This window comes from Rhododendron vialii, chromosome 3a (genome assembly GCF_030253575.1).
Source record: "Rhododendron vialii isolate Sample 1 chromosome 3a, ASM3025357v1".
NCBI classification, from domain to species: domain Eukaryota; kingdom Viridiplantae; phylum Streptophyta; class Magnoliopsida; order Ericales; family Ericaceae; genus Rhododendron; species Rhododendron vialii.
The window spans coordinates 24837769-24848545 of NC_080559.1; positions in this window are offsets into that span (position 1 = coordinate 24837769).

Below are 10777 nucleotides of genomic sequence, written 5' to 3' on the forward strand. Positions count from 1 at the left end.
ATGAAGATGGAGGTCAATATTTTTAATGTGGGCAGTCAAATGGGAGATGACGAGAACGTGAATAAAGTGAGCCTTATTGATACTCTTGTAGAAGAACACGTGGACGAGCTACTCTATAGTGATCCTTTGGAAGTTGCTCTTACGGCTGAGGAGGCCGAATTTCTCGAATCTTCTGAAGTGAGGTATTTGCATGCGTTGCTCAATGAGGAGGATGAAGCGTGTCCCATGACCTCTTGGACTCCAAAATTTGAAGAGTTTGAAGAACTATCCCCAATAAAGAAGAAGGTTCTTCCCTCTCTTGTGGATGCCCCTTTATATGATGATCCGGGGGGGAAACGCCTCACCGCTAAAGTTGTCTCTTTCAATCTCTCGTATCTTGATTCTTCTCCAGAGGACTTACTCCTTACTCACGAGATGAACATGCTTGAAACGTCGGGCGGCTACTATGAAGATCCGTTGGAAAAACCTCTCACCGCTAAGGAAATGGTTGCCGAAGTGGATTACTTGTATTTGTTGTTGGCTAAACAGGATGCTTATGGACCAATCTTTGTAGAGTTAGAGCCCATGGAAGCTACAACTGTCCCTTTGAATTCTCCGTGCCTTGATCCTCTCACCACTAAAGAAATGGATGGCGGGTAGATTTCTCACACTTTTTGTTAGAAAAGCAAGATGCATGTGAGCCTATTCTTGAGAAATTATCAATCATAGAACCAATTGATTTTCTTGGTGTTGACAATTTTCTTGTGGTTTATCATCCTTATATTGTAGATTTGGTCAACAAATTGAAAATTGATATTGTTTGGGCTATGCACTTGGTGGAACTTAAGTTTTTAAAACGAATTCGGCAATTGCTTGGCTCAAAATATCTTATCTTGTGGCATGGTCGAGTTCAATTCTTGGCAAAGAGTATAGCATGTGGTGTTCTGTTCATTATATTAGTTCTTAATGGCATGATAACAATTCGAAACCATCATATGGATGAACATATTTTCTCTCTCTTTCACTCATTGTCACGCTCTTTTTCTCTCTCTCATTTCATTTTCACTTTCAACGGTTTAGTATAGCCACCCATTTCGTACCCCACCGGTAAGAGATGGGAAGAAAAGTATGACTCGTGAGATCGCGTGATGATCGGGTGGTGCATTGCATTTCATGCTGTTTTGCATGTTTCTATTTGTTTTGTGTGTTTTCTTCGTGTTTTCTTTACCTTCTGTCTTTTCACTTTTTGTTTTGTTTGGAAGCCGAATAACACGGGCCGGTGGTTCTAATGTTATTTGTTTTATGGAAAGCCGTCCTCTTAAGTCTTCTACAGGGTTTATTTGCTACCACACCGGTCTTGGTAGTTTGGGCCTAAAGTCGGGGTGAGTGAGGCGTTCAGGGGCCCTAAGCATGGGTGCGGCTAAGCGCCGCGGTTGTTAGTCCGATAAAGCTTTGGATATGGCCCAGTGTGACTAGCTGTGGTTTCGAGTTGGCAAAACCGAAGAAGTAAACCCTGGAAGCATCTAATTTGGCTGGAGCAAGGCATTGACATGAAATCCTCCTACTTGGTCGAGGTATTTAGAGGTTGACATTCCCTTTGGACGGTACATTCGCGCACTTTTTCTCTTTTCGCTCTTGTTCATAATGCTATGAGGCTATAGCATCGCTTTAAGTTGAGGGGATGGGTTAGCTTATGTGCTATTTGTTTGATATTTGTTTGATTTTGCGAAAATTTAAAAATTTCAAAAACATTTGAAAATTGAAAATCCAAAAAAATGAGAAAATGAAAATTTTCAAAAAATTAATAAAAGCTTTTTACTTGCAATTCTTCATTTTGTCACAGTTTTTTGTTCTTTTTCATGACTTGTTACATGCTCAATAATTGTAAGTTGACAAGAGTTTTTAGCAATTCTAAGAAATTTTGTGCCTCTCAATTTGCATGCTTAGTTGAAAATTGAATGGTTTAGGTGTTGAGTTAAGTTTTTGAGCAAGTTTTGGCCCATATCCCCATCTTTCAATAAACGTACTTATAGTGTAGGTGAATAATCGCATGTCCATCTCTAATTGTGTTTGAATGTCGATTTTCAATCATTTTGGAATCCAATACGCACTTAGGAAAGGATACAAGACATTCTTTGCATGATCATACCACATATGTGTCACCTAGTCCTATTTTGCATCCTGGTCCTCTTTCCCGTTCTTTGTTTTAACCTAGGCAACCGGATGTTTGGAGGGTTGTGTGAAAGTGATTTTCAATGATTCAAGGAGATTTGGGGGTGGTGTGAATGTGATAAAAGTAATTAGAATGCAAAAAGGCAAAGAATTGATACATGATTCCCTATCTTTCCTCTCTCACTACAAAAACAAAAGCTCCAAATTTTCATCTCCCTCTCCAAAAAGTCTCAAAATTGGCTCCAATATCTCTCTTGCTACAAATCTCACCTCAAATGACCCTATTCCTCAAAGAAAGGAGATCAAAGAAATGTTATGAAAAAAGCAAAAGTGAATTCGAAAGAGGGTTGAATGTTTTGATAAGAGAATTGGTTGACTTATGGGCTAGCATACATTCTAAATGAGAAAGAATCCGATGGAAATGGGGAACTCGAAGCTCAATACTATGAGAAGCCGGATGAGGATGGCGACTATGTGTGATGGAGTCGGTGGTAGTAGTTTTAGTTTGGCTTTTCTAGTAGTTTACTTTATTTTTTTATTCGTAACTTTGTTTGGTGTTTGGCCGGCATATGGTCATGTCTTGGGAAGTTTAGAGTCGGTAGTGGCCAAAGGTAGATGAACTATGCTAGCATATGGCCACTACATTTTTTGTAGTCCCTTTTCTTTTGTATCCAAGGTCATTACAAGCTAATGAAGTCCTTAGTTGATCTTTTGTATGCATGGATTTCTTAATGTTTGACTGTCTGATATTTGCATAATTATTTGCATAGCATGCTTTCCTTTCGTTATCCAAATTTCATCTACTAGTTTTTCATTTCAGTTGAATAAAGTGCTTTCATTGTTTAAGGCATAATATTTCTTGTTCGCTGTTGTCTGTTTATAAAACACTTCTTCGGTAGATATGGCTTAGTCTGAATTCACAAGTTTTGTGTCCCGTATCCTCCCTTTGTTCGAGGACACAAATTTTTTTTAGCTTACTCTTAGACTTGCTTGATACTTAGCCTATTTGGTTTGATGCAAAAATTGTGAATTGTAGAAATGAAATAAAAGGCTGGAATATTGAACTCTTGTTAGTTGACAATGTTGAGCATTTTCTAAGTTATGATAGCGGAATGGATTGAAAAGATGTTAGCTTTCAATTTTTCCGTAGTTTATTTGCTAGGGACTAGCAAACCTCAAGTTGGGAGGTATGATAAGCACCCGATAATGCAATGTAGAGTGTGCTAGTTATCTAGTTTTCTTCAATTTCATCATTAATTTAGTTGTTTTTATTTACTTTTGCACGTAAGGTATGTTTTTAAAGTTTTCAGGTGAATTGTGTGAATAATGTATGCTTTGACGTCATGGATGGTTCAAATACGTCCAAGTACCCGATGAACCAATGAAGACCCTGTCGGTCCCTGAAAATATGTCTTAAGTATAGAAAAATGACTTTTCGAAAAAGTATTGATTTTCGAGATAAAAAATGGCGGTAATTGATCTTTGAATTTTTCTAAGAGCAACTTCAAATTTGCAAGATTTTATTCAAAGAATAAGGTCATGTTTTGAGTCATTTTATCTATAAAAAATCGTGTTGTTTTTTGTTTTATACTAAAAGCTGGGGGTCAACATTTTGATTTGATTGAAATCTCAAAATTCTGGTAATGCCATTGTTTTCAAATGGGGGGTACTTTGTTATTTTCATTCCATAAACTTAAGTAAAGATTGCATAAACTTAAGTAAAGATTACATTTTAAACATTTTTTTTACCTTTTCTTTACTTTAATTTATTTTAATGAAAATAAGATGCTGTGAAAGCTTTTGAGTGTTGTGGAAGCTGCTGGGAGCTATGAAGCTGAAGTGTTGAAAATAAGAGGCTCGGCATCGATGGGAAGGGAAATGATTCATCGATGCCGAAGTACGTAGAGGTCCAGTTCCTTACCCATCTCGGCATCGATGGAAAGTATTATGTTGCATCGATACCGAGGCCTTTAGCAGCAGCGTAAGTCCTTCTTCATCGATGCCGAGGGCTTTAGGAGGGCGTCTTTGGAGCATCTTGGAGAATATTCTGTGCGCGTACTTAGAGGATATAAAAGCCCGTGATGTCATTGTACAAACAAGTAGATAGATTTGATTGCATAATCTTTAGATCTAGATCTAGATTTTGAATTATTCTTGGTTGTTCTTCAATTTCCACCTTTAAATCTTTATTTTCTGTCTTCATTAATTAGTTTTTGATATTGTTATCTTCATTAAAGTTGTAGTAAATCCTTCGATCTATCTTTTAATCCAATTTTTTTCTAGTGTTGTTAATTCAATCATGCTAAGTAGATTTTTACTTGCTCTTATCTCAATAGATATGTGTGAGTAGTTTTTCAAAGTTAGGTCATGGGGTGATTAGCATCTCATGGCTCAAGTAAAATTCCGTTTTTCACCATAAAGTTTAAACCTTTGGTTCGAAAATCGATGTGGGGTTCGGATTTATTTGTCAAATCGCTAAGGTGTTAATCTCTTTGATCATGTGTAGGTAAGAGCACCGCCTACTTACCACACATGATGCTTGGAGCTCTGTCGCACGAAGCATTTGCTAAATAAATTCTAGAGCTAACTTGGTAATCGAACCATTCTATTTTCTGAATTGGGAACCTTAATTGTGTATCCTGAACCGCGTAGTTGGGTGAGAAATGCAGTTGAACTTGAGTCGTGAGTGTTAGTAATTCCTAAACCTAATCTGCCTTTTATTTTATTTATTCGCTTTTCAATTTAGCCCCTTTTAATTTCCACTACACACGTAAAATCAAGTTGGCTGTCTAAAAGCCAAAAGCCCTTATTTGCATCTACAAATCCAGCAAAGCCGTATTAATTATTCCCTTGGGTACGATTCCGGATTTCCGGATTATCATGCTTCAACTGACGTATTAAGCCCTACACTTGGGGCGTTATTCCATATATCAGAGCAAACAAAGCATTTTTGTTTTAAAATAATCTCAGAATTACCCTTATATATATGCAAAAACCAAATCCTTCGTCCCATATTTAACGCCTCCTAAAAACCAAATCCCGAACACGGCAACCGTTGATTTTCGGATTCACTTAAATGGGAACAAATCCCTTATTGTACGCCTAAAAGTTAGGATCACAAATGATAAATATATATATCAGTACCTTCACATTGCAATTTGAATCAAATATGGCAATTGCTTTATTTATTGGATCTAACAAACCACATCAGTGGATTTTTCTCTAATGGTTCTGATCCATTGTCGTCTTCTTCTCCATTGTCGCTGGTGATTCCTCCGCCGCAGGCCTGCCATCGGTGATTCTAACCCAAGACAAACTCATCGCCGCCTACTACCTCCCACCTCTCAAAGCTCCTCTCCGCCGTCTGCCGCCTCTGCGACCCTGACTCCTCGTCCGATCTGTATGCGTCCACGATGCCTCCTCCATCTTCTCATGTTTTTACTGGTTAGCTCTGTTTAGTTTTGTACCTTTTTCATTTCATGGTGTTTTTGTTTAAACACGATGTATTTTTCATATTATTGAGTTTTCATGAATAAAACTGTAGAAACCCTAATAATTCTAATTCTTAAAATATTTATAAAATGACTAATTGGAAGAATATGGTTTATTAGGTGATTAATTAAATTGGGGACCATAGTGAAAGAATGGAGAATTGAGGGAGTGTGGGTGTAATAAAAAGATATAGGAGTATATAAGGTGTGTGTGTGAGTGCATTGTAGGAGATATTTTATCTCCCATTCTCTCCCTCTCACACCGTCACTCTCCCTCTCATTCGGCCATCTCTCTCTCCTTTCCTCCCTCTCAAAACTCCACTTCATCTTTCAAAATCTTCAAGCATCAACCTCATTCAAGCCTTCCATTCATGTTTATAAGCTCGGAGATCCTTGGGTCGAGCTTAAATCGGAGTTTTGGAGTTCTTGAAGCTAAGACTTGCTCCAATCACTTGAATCTCGGTCTTCGTTGTGAGGTAGGGATTTCTTTGCCTTCTTTATGTGTGAACATGTTGATTTGGTGTGAATGTTGTGCCTATATTGGTTGTTGTTGAACAAAATCTGCACAAATCACTGCTCGAAACCTCGTGGTATCGATAAAGATTAAAAGCTGTATCGATACTATAAACTTATCTTTCTGGTCAGAGAGTGTTGTATCGATACGATTTTGGTGCGTATCGATACCACAGCCTTATCTCCAGCTTTGCTCTTGTTGTCCCTCCGTTGATTGTTTTGAACCCTGATCACTTCTAAATCCTCTTGGACACCTTTTAACCTATCTTAATCTTGTCTAATTGACTTCCTTTGACCATTCGATGCTATCCTCGTTCCGTTGGTCTTCCGTTAGCAAGAACCGAATAAGAAATTATGTAGTTAAAACGTCGTTAGAGTGTATTCTATAAATTATTGGTACTTATGATTGTTCATGGTGCATTTGTGATGACGTTGGCATAACGTATGACGTTTCATCTATGAATGTGGTCATGGGTGAGTCTTACTTGCATATTGTATGAGAAATAGTCGAATGGGTCGGAAGTTGGTTCAGGGAGTCCCGTAACGCAAGGGGTGGTAATATGGAGACTTAGATGGATCTCGTAACGCAATGAGTGGTAATACGATAACCCGGGTCGTTAGGGATCACCGTGACGCATGGGTGGTAACACGGTAATCATTGTGGCGTTGTACGGTAACGCAAGGGGTAGAAATACCGATGGTGGGAATTTGGTTTAGCGAATCGAGTTCGGATTGTTGAATTGTTTGTGTCATGTGACCTATGCATTTAATCTAGATAGAAGCTCATTTACAAGTTGATTGATTACCCCATATCGTGTTGTGTTTCCTTATCATTTTTTTTATTTGCACTTATCATCATGTTTACATATAAGACTGGTAAAGATTTTTCTACTGGGCTAGTGTAGCTCAACAAAATCCTTTTTTTCAAGTTCAAATGCTGGGTAATAGACTGCATGCTATGGTGTGCTTGGACATGAAGATTTTTGGAAGCTAATCTCTTTTAGTTACTTATTCATCTTTATAATAGACTTACTTTTGGTTAAAGATGGCTTTGTAACTAATTAGTTCTTGAGTTATATTTTGACTAAAGTTTGTAATGTTCAAAACACGTTGTACTTGTATCTAAACTAAATTGGGCCGTAGTGCCAAAGTTGCTATTGTTTACGAAATGGGGACTTGTTTGTAAATTAAACAGGTGGAAAACTCTTTTGGGTAATATGTATGATACGCGAGGTTCTTTATTAAAATGTATTATTATTTACATTGAAAATTGAGGACGTGACAAAAATATTGTATATTCATATTTTTTTCGTGGTGTATATTCATGAATAAAATATTTTATATTCATGTTTTTTCATGCTATTTTTCCGTAATGTTATGGGCTTTCAAGTTTCACCGAGAAATCACGATTTTGGTTTATTATTTTCATGACAAATTAACCATGAAAAACATGGTCAGTATGAATATTATATATGTTATAAACATGGTCAGTACAAATTACCCTCTTGCCCTCCCTCAAATAACGAATATTATATATGTTCTGAAATATTTTTTATGATAATTTTACAAAAAATAAAAATATGGTTAATCCACCTCCAAAGGGTTTCATGATAATACATGGTATAAATGAAAAAATAAATATGATTTTCGAACGTAAATCGGTGAAATTTGATTATTATGAATTTTTTAAGTTTTGAAATCATCTTTCATAATTATCTCTCATAATTATTGAGAATAAATCCCACTAAATTAGGAAATAGTTGAATCCTACTAAATTAAAAAATGTTTGAATCCCACTAATTTAGGATGTCGATTTAATAAAACATATATGAATATATTTTAAAAGGGTAAGATAAGTAATTCACCATCTGAAAAGGATGGAAACATAACTTGTAACAACCCGATATTTTTATTAAAAATAATATCATATAATTAGTATTATTGATAATAAAAATTAATTATTCTTTAATAGGATATATTTATACAAACATAATTATTCTAATCTAATTATCCTATTTCATTTTTTTTTAATTGCATGCATGCATATTACGAATCTCTTTCCACCTCTCCCTCTCCTACTCAGACTCTACTCCTTCTCCCTGATTATCTCCACCCTTATTTTCGTTCATCTCAAGCCCTAGTATTAGAATCCTTTTTAAACTCAACTTTCATCAACTTTTATAAAAATTCCCTTATATATACCCTATAACCCCGACCCTAGGGCACACCACGCCACTCCTCATATTTCACCAGTCCAGAGAGAGAGAGAAATTGGAGAAAAATCGAACTCCAATCAATGGAGTTCTAGAGAGAGAAAGAAAGAGAGAGAAAAGTGGGTTTCGTAGCCACGACCAATCGAGATCCGAATTGACCATTCCAATCTCTTCCTTCAATCCCAAGCATCCCCAAGCATCATTCAATTCGAGCCCAAAGTCCCCCGATCGCCAAAACCGTAGTCGTCTTCTCCAAAAATCAAGTTTCGTTCTAAAATCAATTCGGCCCGAACCAAGGTAGTATAATCCATTCCAAACACTCCTCTAAGTATATTTATTGTTTTTATGCGTAACCCAATAGCCCGAACGAACCCATGCATCAAAACCGTGACCAAAAACCAAAAAAATCGGATCTGACCCGAACCTTGCGGCCGCAACCTGCGGACCGCAAGAACCAGTCGCGAGTTCGCGGCTGGGCTTCCCACCGCAACCTTTGACCGGTCAGACCTTGCGGTTTGACCTGTTTCGTTTCGAATCGACTTTTCGACCTTCCGAACATCGTTTTCGACCCCCGAACTATTTTTCCTAGACTTTTCACATTCCAAAGATCATAACTTCTTAAGATCATATTTTTTTTATTTAATTATCTATTTATTAAATTATTTGTTCGTTATCTATCAAAGTTTACAAACGAAAAATAATTGCGACCTTTCAAATAATATTTCTAACATCCAAACTATTTTTCCTTGATTCCTCACACCTCAAAGATGATATCTTGTTAAATTAATATTTTATTTATTTAATTTACTATTTATTGTTATTTTTATAACGTTTCCGATTAAAAATTCTTTACGACCTTATAACGTTATTATAAATGCCCGAATAATTTTATTTAGACTCTCTATATTCTGAAGATGAAATTTTGTTAACAGTAACATATTTTTAATTTATAAATTATTTATTATCTATTTACCTCACTTTCAGCCACTTTATTTAAGCGTCTTTATTTAAATAAATTCCGTGACCTTCCGAACCCAACTTTTGACACTCAACTGATTGCATAGGACCTGTAGGACTCTTATTAAGGTCATGATAATTATTTCTATATTTTTATCTATTTAATATATTTAATTAGTTTTGAATTAATCTATTGTCTTAGAATTAATTAATGAAAGCCTAGAAAATTTTTCTTTTAAATTCCTTTTAAAACTCTTACTTTATTGTTGACATTGTGACCATACAAGATTAAGGGCAACGGCCCGTCCATAATAAGTTACGTGATTACATTATTTATTAATTGTTTTAATTGTTATTTATTTGTTGTATATTGCATTACTGTTTAATTGAATGCTAGATTGGACCCTAGAGGCATGGGTTGGTATGCGAATAGAGTTCACTTAGACGATGCTAGGTAATGGATGAATTGGAAAGTTTTGTTTTCTTTAGAATGCCTGCAGGCGGGATTTTGAGATGTGATGAGTTGAATGTGATGGTTTGAAACTGGCAAAGTAAGCCCAGTGTTGATTGATGAATGATGATTGGCAAAGTAAGCCCAATGATGAATGATGTATTGATACTGGCAAAGTAAGCCCAGTGATGATTGTGAAGTGGTATATAAGATAAGCGAACCCTAGTTATGATTCGGGCATGATAAGCTTTCTTTTGTTGTAATGAGAGGGATACACGCTAGGTACATAACTGAAGTGCAATCCGCGACAACAAAAGAAAGTGAGCTCATGGGACAGGGCATAGCTAGCGGTTGGGGAGGAAAGATCCCGCGGAGGAGATCTTAGATTACACGACAAGTTAATGGATAGTAATAAACTGATTATGTGGAACAAACTCTGTGTTACTTTTTCGCACTATTATTATCCTGTTGCATGCTAACTGTAAAGTAAGAAGGGTAGTTGGGTTGGATTATACTTCGGGGTGAACTTGTTCACTCAGGTACGGATTGCCTGGCTTCCGTGCCAAATTTTGCAGATAATCAAGAAGAGACACCAAATCCTGAAGGTGAACAGTTTTATGCTGAAGATAACCCAGAGGTGGGAGCTGAGCCAGAATATGCTTGGGATCCGTATCAAACTTAGAAGATGGCTTTGTTATTTTGTTTAGTTCATTACCACAAAGACTATTTTCAGTATTTCTACGATAATTTGTAATAGACGAAACTTTAGGGTATTATCCGGTTTGGATTTTGAATTTTAATTCAATAAATTTTTAGAAATCAATATTTAAAACCTCCGATTTTATTTTCAAAAATCGGGGCGTTACATAACTGTTCAAAATGACTGGAATGAATTCTTACGTGGGATAAGGTCTGATGATGAATATTTAAGTCTCCCTTTATATTGTACTCATGTCTCTTTGAGTTTTAAAGGAAATCAAATACAAAACATAAAGGGAAAC